Here is a 14,411-nt window from a genome sequence, read left to right on the forward strand (position 1 = left end):
GGAGATGCTGCAGCCAACATTGTGGTAAGAGTCTCATGCAACACAGCATCTCAGTAAAGAATTTAATCTCAACCTCGTAAGTACTGTCCATCAACAATTCCTGCATGTATCTATAACACCTCAGAAAGTTTAATTACCACTTAAGAAATGGAAGACTAAATGAGCTATGTGACATTTCCCACTCCAGACCCTGTAGGTCAGCATTATTTAAGACAACTGGGAGTTTGAAAAGCTAAACATTAGGGTTGGCAGATGAACAGATGGATGGATTGCTGCCAACATAATCCATCTTCCCACTTGCCTCCATAGGGCTGGGTGACATTCAAAGCTAACTACTTCCCTATGCAAAGAGAAATGCACGCGATGCAATGAGTAGGCTTTAAAAAGGACACATCAGCTGGCATGACCAGTGGCAAAATGCTTTATGGCTGCTGTTTAATGTGCAGGTGAGGCTGTAAAAAAGAGGCATCAGGCTGTGACAGAACAGGGGACTGTAGTAACTAGAGTGGATTAGCTGTAAAACAACCTCTGAGCAAGTTGCAAAAATCTGTCAGGATCCTGTCATTTTTTCTTTGCGCATAAGACGTCTAAATCTAATTAACCTTTTAATCAGAGCAGATAAAATTGTGGTATTATCATTAAAGGGGATGCCTTATCTACAGCTTCATGAAAAATTTCCATCTCTGCTCAACTTGGATTTTTTTTTTTGCTTGAGGCTCTATGAGTAAATTCCCCAAACACTGAAAAATAAAAAAGAGTAAAGTAGGAGATGGTTTAACACAGCCAGTTACTATGCAGATACCAGCTCATCTGATGCCAGATTCATCTCACTGCAGAACTGTCAGATCCAGCTCAAATACCTGTTGCCTGAACACAGGGGAAGCTCCTGCTCCCTGACTGGGGCAGGAACAGCAGGAGCTGTGACACACTGTGCCAGTATGAATCGTGCCACTCTCCCTGACCGAGGACACTGAAGCCCAAACTCCAACATACCCAAGACTTGCTGGTTTTCTGCAAGGATTAAAAAAAAAAGTAAAACAATCTCCTACATTTACTAGCTATAGCAGGCTGTTCTGTCAGCTACTAGACTACAACATAACTTTTCTAAATTGATGCAACTACCTCTGACGTGTACCTTTGTACCTACAGGACCCCAAAGAACAAAGGTTGCTGTCTCTGACTGGTCTACAGTATAACCCAGATCACACTGTATGCTGTGGGATTTTTCTTGCAATGACTGAAGTCTTCAAGTTTTCTACATCTGCTGGCAAACATTAGTACTGCTGAAAAAATCAGCCAGCACAAGCAGGTGCAGAAAAAACCCCAATCAAAATCTGAACCTGGGACTCCAGATAATGAAGCTTCCTAACTAACATACTGGTGCATCTGCTTCGCCGAACTTGCCTGTGTAATCTGAACCAAAAACCTTACTCACTTCCATTTACTACTGCCCATATGCCACCTCTAAATATACTTGCATACTAGCATTTATGCAACGTTCAGTACAAAATCCATATGGCTCCTTTCAGCAAGCAGCAACAAGGATAAGTTGCAAACTGAGTCTGGAGATGGAGCTTCTAAAGATTTCTTTCTAAGCACCATACAACACTTGCTGTAGACAGACACTGGTGGAAGAGTTGTTACAAACTGCTCTAGATGGACGACGTTTTCTTTCTTACATGAAGCTAAAATGGATTTATTTTCTATTAAATGTCTCCCAGTGATCCCTCTGGAACAGAATTTGGGTAGCAGAGCAGATCCAAGCTTAGGCTGAGGAGTGTTGTACAGCTGCCACCAATTACTTTGACCAGTCTCATCTGCGACCTTCACCCTTGCTCCTCCCACCCACTGGCCTGGGAACTGCATTTAAGCCCTTGCCCTGCCCCTTACTTGGCTTATGCTGTGTGTGCTTGTTCTGACCTGCTTGGCTTTACTTCTTTGGTGACATCAGAGCTGTGTTGGAACTATAGGTTTCTCTGTTGGATGAGAAAAGATCCCATCGTGGAACTCACTCTCCCCTTCCTGTTTAGGTGCAGTGGGACTGTGCCCCTTTTCCAAGGTTCCTGTCTCAACCTGCCCTGTTATCTGGCTTCCACCTCACCTTCCTTCCTGGCAATGTCCATCCTTACTTGCTTCCTGACAAGGATTTTCCCGAGCCCTTGAAACTGGTGAGCATAATCCACAGTTAAATAGAAGAAACAAGTATTCCCATGGAATGAGTGAGCAGAAAATCAGGAGTTTTTGAAGCTCCGCTGCAGTGACCACTGCTGGGTTGCCTTCCAGGATGTAGGAGCAAAGCAATTCAAGCCTGTCCCACTTGGCTTTCTGACTATCAAAGAGAGCCTCTGAATGTTAACAACTTGCTGTAACAGATAAAGGGTAAATATAGGCTGGCTGTCACTGCCTGAATCGCAGGAATAAAATGTGGCAGCCAATGAACTTCTTATACTTAAACCATCAAGACTCTAAGACCATTAAACTTTCCCATGCACTGAAAGAAAAAGGTTCCATGTCTCTAAGAGACTGCAGTCAGAGCAGTAAGTCAGGGGCCTTGTGCTGCTGTTGCTCTTAGTCTTTTAGATGATGGGTTCTTAATTCCACAAATCGTTGTATCCCTTGTGGACACATGCTGTGTTAGACTTAATCTTGACTGATAGCAAGGAATTGATCACAGAAATAAAACATAACTGGTTGCTTAGTTACCAATGATCACTACACAGTTACATTTGCTGTGAGCAAACAGAGCCCCGTGCAAACCAATTACCCCTCATTACAACTCTAAAATGTCAGCTTCAGAGAGCTGAAAACAACTGAGCCAGGTAATAAAGGGAAATTTGAGTAGAAAAATACAAATGATAATTGGGAACTTTTTTCCTCCCTAAATGTTCAAATAGCCACAGTCCTGTGGCTGAGGAAAGCAAATATATTGGTTTGAAAAAAAATAGGATTCTTGTTTATTGGGAAAGTGAAAACAAGCATGTTACATGTGTAAACACTGGGAAAGTAGAAAGTAGTAAATAAAAATGACAAGCTAAGAATTGCACAAAACTGATCGGGGGGAAAAAGACATAGGGAGAATTAAAGAGCTTCAGGATTAATGGTGGTAATAAAGGAGCTGAAATACTTTGGGTCCAAAAAACAGCATGGTGTAATTCCAAAAATGAAATGAGGGGTGTGATGATTAGGGGGAATGGCTTAGGCATGGGAAACAGCTCTATGTCTGTGTGATGCAGACTTAAAGAGCCAGCAGGTGCAATGGTTGCAGGATCTGCAAACATCCTTCCCACTTCTTGAAACACAGATATATGGCTATTGCTATTTAATACACTGTGAGGAGCCACCCTCATACTTCTCACAATTAGGTGCTATTCTTTTATGGTCCATCCCCAAAGAGCAAATCAATAAATCTCTCATAATTGTGACCTTCTTTTAGCAAGGTCTGTCCTTCATCTATCAATCAAACAGAGCTTTGGTGCCAGCTCTGTGGACAAAATGCTTTGCTTGGATGCCTCACCAGCAGCACATTCATGAGAGGACGCACCACAGAGATGCTGCAGGTTAGATACTCATGGACTAATCCATGCACTGAATTTATCACCAGAACTGTAAACAATTCATTCTTAGCATTGCTTGTGTCCAGGCTCTCTCCTCCTCAGCAGTTCATCTTCCCTCTCCTAAAATACATGATAATAAAAGCACCAATGGAGATGTCTGCCTTCCTTGCATGTGCTGTAAAGTGCAGCTATCTGATTGTGTCCTCATGACAATGTAAGTTCTCTGAATACAGGAAGAGTCAGAGCTGGATGCAGCCACAGTAGAAATGGGTTTGGGCTGAGTGCTCTGCTCCGCTCCAGTAAAAACTGCATGTCTTGTGTCCAGGAGGGATAAGGACCATAAGTGCTAAATCCTCTACAAAACCTGGGATGGAGCAATACCCTACCCTGGGCGACCTGCAGTTTACAGAGGAGAAGAAAAAGACCCATTTCTTCCTTTCTCACCTCTTTATGCAGTGCAGTACAATGTAATAAAAAATTCTACAGGGGACAAAGAGCACCTTTTTGCCTTTGACTCCATTATGAAATTGGTTCCTGTGTGGCCAGGAGAGAAGTAAAAAACAGAATGAGCAATTCTGAGGTTGATAATGAACAGAGAGAAGTGTGCTCCTGTATATTCAAGAGATGTACAGAAAGTGTTACAAGTACTTCAGTGTCAGGAAGCATTTTCTGTTGTTGAGTTTGAGCAGAAGCTCAGGGAAAGACACTTTACAACAGCTCAGCTCAGTGTTGGCTGTAGGAACTATTGCTCTGTGAAGTAGTTTATCAGCAGCCTGGATGGCATGTCTGCAGTGTAGGAGAGGTGCTGCTTGTGTTTACATAAATAGTTGTATGGGGCAATGTGTGCATGTGTTACATTGATGGCTGATCCACAGAGGTGCGTCCTAAATGGGATTGGTTCATAAACATCACAGTGTGCCTGCTCTGGAGAAGTATTAGAGATGTAGGAACAATTCCATGAGAGTGAGTCCATGTGAAAGATGGGAAGTGCCTCTCAGCTTCTGTGGTGTCCAGGCCATCTGCCTGAAGGGTGACACTCTGCTCTGGGGGTCAACATGTAGCAGCTGAGTCTGTTTCTGTAGATGCAAAGCCAACTTCCCTGTGCAAAGACAGAGCTTTGTGATCTCCTGAAAGATGGGGAAGTTCTGTTGTCTCTTCTGCTCACTGTACAAGTTAGCACTGTCTGCTGCTAATCCCTTGGTTATTATCAAGGCCCTCAGTTATGTAAACCTGGACCAAATGAAAAAGGCCTGAAGAAATAATGGGCTTACCTCATCATATTCCAGCTGGCAGCACTGCTGAGGACATGGTGAAAAACTTGATTTATTAAAATTGATGAAGGAACTGGCTAGTCTTGAATAATTCATTACATATCAGCTGCTGCTGAGGTAATAGGAGCTCAGCAAGATCCTCTTTAGCACTGCACAGTGCCTAAAATCTTTAAATAAGATGAAGTCAAAGATTGGCTAGTTAAAGATTGAAGGGCTTTCTCCATGTGAAGTGAGAGGCCCTGGCTCCTGGCGCTGAGGTCATCCAGCTGTGAAAATCACCCAGGTCTCTCAAATGGAAGCCAGCCTGCTAATGTCATTGATATTTGCCAGGGCATGAAACATTCTGCCTCAGCCATCAACTTCTGCAGAATATAATGGCTCCATTTTTCACAATTCTTACTGGAATCAGGTTTAGTTTTCAATATTCACCACAGGCTAGGGATGTCTGAGGGTGTTGGCTTGCTTTTCTGATCATTATGCTTGAAAATAAATCAGCCTGGTACACTAAGAAGTAGGCACTACTATTTGAGTACACAGATCTTGAGGTGCAATCTCTGCTGCTGCTCAGGGCTTTTGTCAGCACCAGCAGAATCAAATTATCCACAGCCTGGGCAGTGGCCGGGCTGGGTTTTGGAAGGATGTCAGAAGCCCTGGAACAGAATCCTGCTAACTTAATCTGGTCCCACTTGATGAACCAAGAGCTCTTTTTAACTCCACTGATGCCAATGGTAAAACCTTTGAGAAATATGTAAAGCAACAGCAAAATAAGGCACTGTAATAAGATGGCTGATACTCCTCTTCCTGCATGTCTTCCTACAGAGGTCAGAGGAACTGTAGTTAATAAACAAAGAGGAAAAAACAACTGATGTAATGAACATATTCCTGCTTCTCAGTTGCTGGTATGAAGTCTCCACTATCCACTGTTATAGACCCCCCCTGAAGTCCATTGATTTCTCTCTTTCCAGCTAGTGATGATAGAAACTGGCCTCACAGCCCTTTTCCCCCCACCAAGCACCTAGGAATTTGTGAGGTGCTGATGGTACAGCACCTCTAGATCATTAAGACAGCTGGACACAAGACAGCCTTTGACTTAAGACCCTAATGAATACAGAGATTGTGATGCCTTGTTGATTTCCTCAAGCCAGATTTTACTTCCAGATAACATTCCTGCTTCAGCCAGAGCAGATGATTTTAGCCAGTGTCTGAAGTATGTTGGTAAAGGTACTCTGATGTACCACTGGCATCATGAGACATCTGACATACCACCAGAAGACTGTCTGTTTCCTCTCCTCTCCAAAAATACTACTGCATCAATCACTTGTGAAAGTGTTTTAAAAATTAAAGCCAACTCGCCCTTGCCTTGAAATGCAGGCAGCACTTTCTCTTCCTGCTGTCTGTTAATAGCCTTTCTGCAGGAGGTCACACAACACTGATTTATACTCCTGAGATTTTTGTGGACATAGGTTAAGATCATTTGGAGAAACCACAAACTGAAGTTGTGACTTTTCACCCTGAAGTATGTGAATGAAGCAAATACTGTAACTCTCACAGCTGCAGAGTGGGAGATGCTGTGAACAAACTGCAATGTGGTAACATATGAGACTGATGTCTGCTCCCTGATCTCCTGAGACAAGACACTCCAATTCCTGTCTTTCAGCTCCATTACCTGTAAGAGGCCAAAATAAAACTACCTTCCAGCATCTGCAAGGACTCTCCTGGCAGTCTCTGAGAACCAAGGAAAAACAGGTAAGGTTTCCTAAAACTGAAGTGTAATTACTTGAAATTAGCTTAATTCTGAGACCTGTTATCAGATGTAAGAGGTCCAAGCCACTGTCTGAGCACAAGCTGGCATGTCCCAGGGACATGTGCCCTGTGGGACACTGTGCCTTCCCCTCTGAAGTGGCAAGGACAGGACTATGGTTTCAGAAGACCAGTCCATGACCTATACATGCCTCTCCTTACCCACCACCAGCATAACTCTGTATGTGGTTCTGTCCTTGTAGCTGCTTTTGATCTTTCAACATTGTTTTCTTCTCCATTTCCTTCTTTCTTGCCTTTTTTTTTTTTTTTTTTTTTTTTTTTTTTTTTTGGAGTCATCTTTTCTCTTCTGGAAAGGGCACCTGACTAGGCACAATTGCCTTGGGAGCTACTTTAGGAGGCACAGTGCCCCTCTGACCTGCCAGACAACAGCAATTGCTATGTGGCTTCCTTTGCTTTATTCCTGCAGGAGACCAGCTGGTAGCATTTTCTCTAAGCAAGGCAACATCCCTGAGGTACACTCAGGTGAGAGTACTTCAGGGAATTCCCACTGGGAGGTGAGAGTAAAGGATTTTATTATTAAAAAAAACCCAAACCAAAACCAAAAATCACAAAATCCCAAATACTGGAGGAAATGCCATTTCCTTTCAAGTGATTCTGAGAGGTAGGGACTGCAAGAGAAGTAGGGAAGCAAGAGTTTTACCAGTTCCAACACAATTCTATTTTTTTTCAGGAAGATATTAAAAGTCCATTTCAATGCAAACCCTTTTGGGGAAGGGTGGAAGCTGAAGCCTGTTCAAACATACAGCTGGTTTTAGCTGGGATAGAGTTAATTTCCCAGACTAAACAGTGGAAAAAAGGTTAAGAGAAGGGCACAAAGCAACCTACTTCTTATTCCAGGCAGAAAGGAAGGCAAATGGTATAAATCAAGAGTAGGAAAACTCAGATGTTTTTCTTAAAGTTTGTTTGTTGTTTTGGGTTTTTTTAACCTAAGAGATATAAAATAGATGAAATTGAGTTGGCTAGAATTTTGGGGACACTGGAGTGGCTGGGTTTGCAAAAGAGTTTGTAAATTGCCTGAAGAGACACATTTGTTTCTCTGGGGTACAAGTGAAGGAAAGGGCCTTTCTCCCAGTTCTTTTCTTGGTGGTGGTGTGCTGAAGGTACACTCAGTGCCACTGATGGCCCGGCTAAGTGTAAAACCTGGCTTTTTCTATACAGCAAAAAGAAAAAGAAATGTTAAATGCTTTTTTAATTTTCTCTAAGGATATGGTGGAACTAAGCCAAAAACCTGTATTTGTACTGCTCTGCCTAAGGCAGCATAAGCACCATCTCTGGTGAATCACTAGGCCCCAAAGCTTTTACTCCTCCTAAATGAATGCCAATTATCCTGGGGAATTGCTGACAGGTACAAGGACATAGTGACACTGCTGGGCTAATGCATGATGGGTGTCCATGGCTGAGGGTCTATAGGATTCTGCCCCAAACTCTCCAGGATGATGAGGTCTGGGATCTAATCCTCTGTATCTGACTTTCACTGTGCCCCAATTCACCTCAGTTTTTCTGCTTAATGCTATTTCCTGATCTTCTATAATGCATTTTCCAAATATTTTGCCCAGTATCTTTTATGAAGCTGGTGAAGAAGTTCCTCGCAGTTCAGGGGCCCACATGAGCAGGATGTTGGCAGGTAGGTGCACAGGATATCTTTGGAGATCAAGGAAAACAGAAGATTGTTGTCACCATGCTTCTATGGACAAATTACACACAGAAAAGTTTGGAAATGCATCTTCTGCAAGATGGAGAGAAAGGGTGCAAGGCAAATCCACTGAGATAAATTTGAGGCTTCCTTTGCAGCTAAAACAGCCATGTTGACACACATTAGGTTAAGACCAGACTCAACTGTTTTGATGTAAAATGCCTGGCTGCTTTAATTGGCTATAGGCTTCTAAGTCCTGAAGTCAGCTGTGCAACACAACCAACTGATATTTACCTCTTCACTGCTTTGTCTTGCCCAGTGCTGCAGGATCAGTGCACATGTTCCTGTGCATGAGAGTTGTTCACTGAACTGGTGGATTACTTTGCAAGAGAAGCAAATAACATTTCACATTTGAAGGGACTGTTCAGACTTTCATTTCAGGCAAAGCTACTCTGGCCTAGGTTCAGTTTCTGCTCCAAGGAATGGCTCCAAGGCACTGATAACCATTATCAGCAACTAGGCTATAATCACTGAGCTGTTGAGCTACTCACTGGCAGTGAAATGACTGCATTTGGATACCCCAATGGCCTCTGATTGGTGATGTGACACTCAGGCAATGCAGTCAGTGTCCCTCTGGACTTGCTGAGGGGCACAGAGGTCTCATGCTCTAAGGACACACAGAATTCCACAAAGTAGTGTTTTGAGCATGGCTGAGGATAAGGAAGCTTTTTAAGGTGAGCCTTGGAACACCATGCTTCCTGCTGCAGTCTGTGCCAATGCGCTGGCATGTGGAGGGATGCAGGACTGCTGAGTCCAATTTCTGTCTTTCTTCTTTGAATCTCTCCCATCCAAGATGATGTAGGATAGGAACACCATAGGGGACAGAAGACGCTCCTACTGCTTCCAAGCACTGCACTGCCCTGTGAGCTGACTCAGTTAGGTGGAGCACCAGGTCTTCAGCCAGGCCCAGAAAACCACCAGCAGCTGAAAGCAGCAGGTTGTGTGGAGCTGCAGCAGGTTGTGTGGAGCTGCAGCAGGTTGTGTGGAGCTGCAGCAGGTTGTGTGGTGCAGATAGCAGGTGGTTCCTGGCTGCGGCCGGTCATGCACTTGCACCAGTGCACTGGCACACCCAGCCTGGCTCCACTGAGCCAGGGGTGTCACTGAGCCTGTGGAGCAAATTCCTGCTAATGAGACTGCAGATCATCTTGTAGTCATCCCTGTTACAAGCAGCAAGACACTGTCTCAGCCTCCTGATGTCAACCTCTGCTAGGGTTTTGTATTAAGAGAACACAGGCCCAATTTCTCATCCCCATTATAACTTCAGTGACGTAAGAGTAGAGGAAAAAAGACATTAAATACTCTGCATCAAGGCATGCTGGGTCTTTTTCCAAATAAAATGGAGGAGAATCCCTCAGTAGGGTGTAGTCCCACACAAGAAGTTTTACTATCAGGTTCCCTCACTGGGAGGAAGGCTATGAGGATAAGCATCTTCCTGCTGCTCCACACACCCACAACTATCTTGTGGCCATCAGTCATGCTCAGCAGGGATGTGGGCATGGGGAAAGAAGGCTGGTCGCTGCCAAAGGCTTCCTGGGCAGCTGTGTGCTTGGAGGAGCACTGCTGGAAGACACCTCTGACTGCAGCTCTCCTCTCCCTGCAAGACAGTTGTGGTCCCTGAGGACCATCCTTGTGTGCTGGGCCTAGGAGTAGGCTCACTTGCACCAAATGACCACTCATGTGTCCTCACAGTCAGTACATCAAACAGAAAGGCAGCTGGGAGACCCAGACTATTGCAGTACCACAGGCTAGTGTTTACCCTCATTTGCATGGATGTAAACAACCTGCTTGGAAGCAAGCAAGGATACCTGATTTTGGCTACTGCCAGCGTGAGGGGGACGCTGCATGGGGGGTACAGAGCTACCAGGAGAAGCTACAGCGAAATCAACCCACTCTTCTTCAAGCCATTTACTGCAAGATGAGGCAGGAAGAATCAATAATATGTATTGAGCTGGGAAAGTTAATCTGCATCCAGAGCATCATAACAAATTAAAAGGAAATAAAATCAGTACAATTCCACTGGCTCTCATTACTATCACAGTGGAAAGTAATTAAAATCTATGGGGCAAATTCAACGCTGTAGGAGCTCTCCTGAAGCCAAAGGCACTGTACAAGGGCATTGCTTTTTCCAGATGCTATGTATTTCCAACAGCAGCAGGAAAGGCAAAATGGGCAGAGTGGATAGGACAGGCTAAGAGCACAACCTCTTTAGGAGCCAGGAATTCTGCTGCTTGCTCTTCCTTGTGTGGAGTCATGCTGCACGCCTGCTGCTTTGGTGCCTGATGTGCTGACTTTCAAAAGCTCCAGGCATTTGTACGTGGGGCTCCCACTCAAGGACTTCTCAAGCCAATACACAACTTCCATTCATCAACTCTGGCTGTCACCTCATCCTGCCTGTTCCCTGCTCCCCCTGCATTATCCTGCTGCCTTTGCACCCCTCTCTCCACCCCGCGCCTAAGCACAGCTACCCGTGCTACATGCTCTCTTAGGTGCTAAAGAAATGCCTTTTCCTGCCACAGAGCACCTTCTGCTATCCTGTTGCCTGATAAGACTCTCAACCCATCTTTCTGTGCTTTCCTACAAACTCCTTATCCTTTGACCCACACACATCCCTGATGAAGAAGCTGAAAGAGGACTATCACCTTCCCTAAAGCCACAGCCCCTTGCACTCCCATTACAGCTCTGCTCCAGTCCTGTGTTAATTATGAGCTGGAGCTGTGCTATAAGGCAGGAATTCAACCTGAAGCAGCATTCACTGCCCAAACTTTGATACCTTGACTCTGTGAGAGGCCCTACTGCCCCACAGCCGAGGACTCAGTCACACACCTGATTCCACTGAGTGGAAGGAGATGCGTGAAGCACAGGAAGCACATTCCTCATCACTGCACACAGCATTGTGTCCAACTACCCAGCACTGCAGTGTGAAGCAGCAGTGCAGCCACCACACTGGCACCCAGAGAGGCAACTGATGGTGACAGCCAGTAGCATGGGGCTGCAAATGCAGTTTGGTTCATGGGGCTTAGGAGCTAGAAACCGCCATTAAAAGAGAGAGGCACTGGATGGAACAAATCAGTCTGGGGAAGTCCTATAGATGGTGTGTAGCAAAAGATTTCATCTCAGCATGTTTGTCCAGCTTTCACCTTTATGAACCTCTTATCTCCTGACGCTCCACCCTGTGCGTGGCTTCCACCTATGGAAGCTATGCCAATGGCAGCAGGATGATGAAGCTACCAAATACCATGTGTGGCAAACACCAGTCTGCACACACAGAGTGCTGCTGAGGGCTTTTCCACATGGACATGTTTACCATATAATAATTATGGTAATCTACAGAGATAAGTGGATTGTTAATGCTGTTTTACAAATTGGTGTACTATGGTCCTGCAGGTGGAGCCATGGACTGAGCTGTATTTCCCGATATACCATGATCTTGTTCACTGTCTGGAAAAGTGGAGGTCTCACTTGACCTGGCTGTACCTCAGTATGCCTTTCAGAAGTTCAACCACTTTATTAACACATATCCACATCTGTAACTATGTTCAGATTCACCAATGACAAGTAAAAACCCCATTCTTAAAAGTCTTCAGTGCCTTAAAAGTCACAGCTGTATTATCATAGAATGTGTTTCAACATTTCACCAAAAACAGGTGCTTGCATCTTTCAAAACAATACAGCAAGGAAAGCAAACAGAAATCTGCCCCTTAATAAGTACCTATCTAGTGGCCAACCTCCCTCATTTTTCTAATTTCCATCTCAAAATAGCAGACCTTCTCTCCAGATATATAAGTCTCATCTGCCTCTATTACAACAACTTTGAGTTGATGTGTATGACATTTATATATTCTTCAAAGGGATTGCTCTTTAAGGTAGTGTTAGCTTGAGGTACAACTGGAGTTTTGATCTGAATATTACTTAACTCAAAACAGACTGTGCTCTGATGGTCTTTATAGGAGGTGAGATACAGGTAGAAGAATGGATTTTAGGCAAAGAGAAAATAAAGTTTCTGACTCTCATCCCTCTGTACAGGCCAGGGGGAGTAGGGATCTTCTTCCTTTGGATGTCAAAAGCTATCCTAAATGAAAAAAAAATCTAAGGTATGCACTAATACATGCTGCACTGCTGTAAGTATGAACAGGATTGCTGATGTGGTTGTGGGCTATGCTAGTGCCTGCAGCTGCTTCTGTTTTATGGATTTACTTCATGCTACTGCTGTAATGAAGAATAGCCTGAGGAATGTGCTGAGAGCCAGAATAAAAAGCATTGCAGAGTTACTGCTCCACTGTCTGCATGTGACCAGAAATATCGCAGTACTGTGTAGACAAGCAATGACTGTCACCCTTGGGAAAATGGCTCTGTGGTACCCAGGTAAGAACAGAACCCAGAATAAAGGGCAGAAGATCCTCACTGAGAGACAGGACTGGCTGTTGAGTTAGCAGACCTGGTTCTCAGAGCCAGGAAAGAGACACTGACTTCCTGTACGTGTTGGAAGGTGTTCTGAAACTCCAGCGGCAGATCAAACAAGCAAGCTATGCACCTTGATCTTAAACAGCTGATCAGCTCAGAGGCTGCTTATCAGTACAAAGGAGTCCATGGCCTAGCCATTCCTCTTTCAATAACTGATTTTCTTTTTCTTTCCTTTTTTCTCCTGTGACTTTGGCTGATGCTTGTTTTCAGTAATACTGAGTTTTCAGGGAAGCTGAAGTACTGTGTTGTGTGGTCTCCCCACTGCAGGTATGGCTTCTGCAATCATAAAGCACCAATTTCCAAAGCTGTATCTAGCCCTTAAATAGGAGGAGAAGTGCCACACTGGGGCTTACTGACAGGTTATCTTGTGTTGTGGAAACCTGAGCCCTGACTGTCCACAGAGAACAGAGCTGTGGGAAAAAATGGGGCACATCAGTGCAAAACAGTTAAGCACCGCAAACCAGGATTCCTGAGGGAGTGCTCTTATCTGCTTGTAACTGAGAGGTCTCAGCTCAGGCCTGAGGGTTTTTTTTTCAGGTTAAACTACCACAGCACAGATTAGCAGTGAAACCCTATTGATCCTTTATGAGAAGCAGTTTCCTCCCCGGCTCTTCCAAGCCACTTTCTTGGAAAGGCTCTTCCAAGACAGACCTCCTCTTGGAAGGGGTTGCTTCTGTCCACTCCTAGAAGCAGGCTGGAAGGATCAGCCACACCACCACAAACAACAGCAGTATTTCAGCACAGAGCTGACTGATATTTCCAGGCACTGATATCCTGTTGGTATCAAGGGGGGCTCAGCTTCAATCCAGTACCAGCCATGGCTAGTGCTAATTCCGCTCCAGCCAGACTCTGACCCACTGCTCTGTCTCTAGACCTCTCTGCAAGGTGTGTTTATTGAGAAAGATGCTTGAGATGTAATAATCCTTAAGATAAGCAAGGACTTGAGTAGAGGGAATGGTAGGGAAGTTGTCCTTTCAACAAGCTAGGAAGCCAGCAAATAAATCTGACACAACAGCTCCAACAGGCTGTGACATTAGAAATTAATGTGTATCACTTCTGTGCTAGGTCTGAATGGAGCTGCCTCTGCTCATTATCTGAGGGTCTTTAATTCCCTTTTTCCTCAGGGAAGAACCTTGCATGAAAAGTTCAGCTGTATGTACTCTGAGTCTTGTGAATCACTTGATTGTGGTCAAAGCCACTGTCATCTTTCAGTTGCTAACTGGCTTCCTAAACATGCCTACAGAAACAGTAGGATTGCTGTGTGGTAAACAAATTACTTTTGACAGGAGACTGCCAGCCCTGCTCCCAGACGCCAGGGAAGCCACAAGATGGGCTGCACAGTGTCTGACTGGAGCAGCTCTAGCATTGCATCTACAGCTAGTGCAGTGTCAGGCTGCTTCTGCAAGCACTGACAACCGAGCCTGCAAACTCCCACCACCATCTGCTGAAGCTTCACATCCCAAAGGAAAAATGGATTTTTGCTTACACGTATCTTTAAGCATTTCAACAGCAGAAAAGGCAAGGGCGTAGACACTCTCTCTAGCTAAAAACACAACTTTTTTTCTTTATAAGAAAAAATTGACTGCTGCTCCTTGACTTCCCATCTAGGAC

The 14,411-nt window shown here is 44.5% G+C and overlaps 1 protein-coding gene and 1 long non-coding RNA gene across 7 annotated transcripts in view; one reads left to right on the top strand and one right to left on the bottom strand.

The window, feature by feature from the left end:
• LOC128810262 (rho guanine nucleotide exchange factor 17-like) overlaps positions 1-14,411 on the bottom strand; it is a 46,585-nt gene that overhangs the window by 27,662 nt on the left and 4,512 nt on the right. The gene's annotated exons all lie outside the window — the stretch shown is intronic.
• On the top strand, positions 1,558-10,234 carry LOC128810266 (uncharacterized). The gene is made up of 6 exons (XR_008437989.1): positions 1,558-2,168; positions 6,483-6,571; positions 7,053-7,140; positions 8,203-8,270; positions 9,133-9,276; positions 9,317-10,234. It is a non-coding gene; the product is annotated as an uncharacterized LOC128810266 (long non-coding RNA).

This window comes from Vidua macroura, chromosome 7 (genome assembly GCF_024509145.1).
Source record: "Vidua macroura isolate BioBank_ID:100142 chromosome 7, ASM2450914v1, whole genome shotgun sequence".
Taxonomy (NCBI): Eukaryota; Metazoa; Chordata; class Aves; order Passeriformes; family Viduidae; genus Vidua; species Vidua macroura.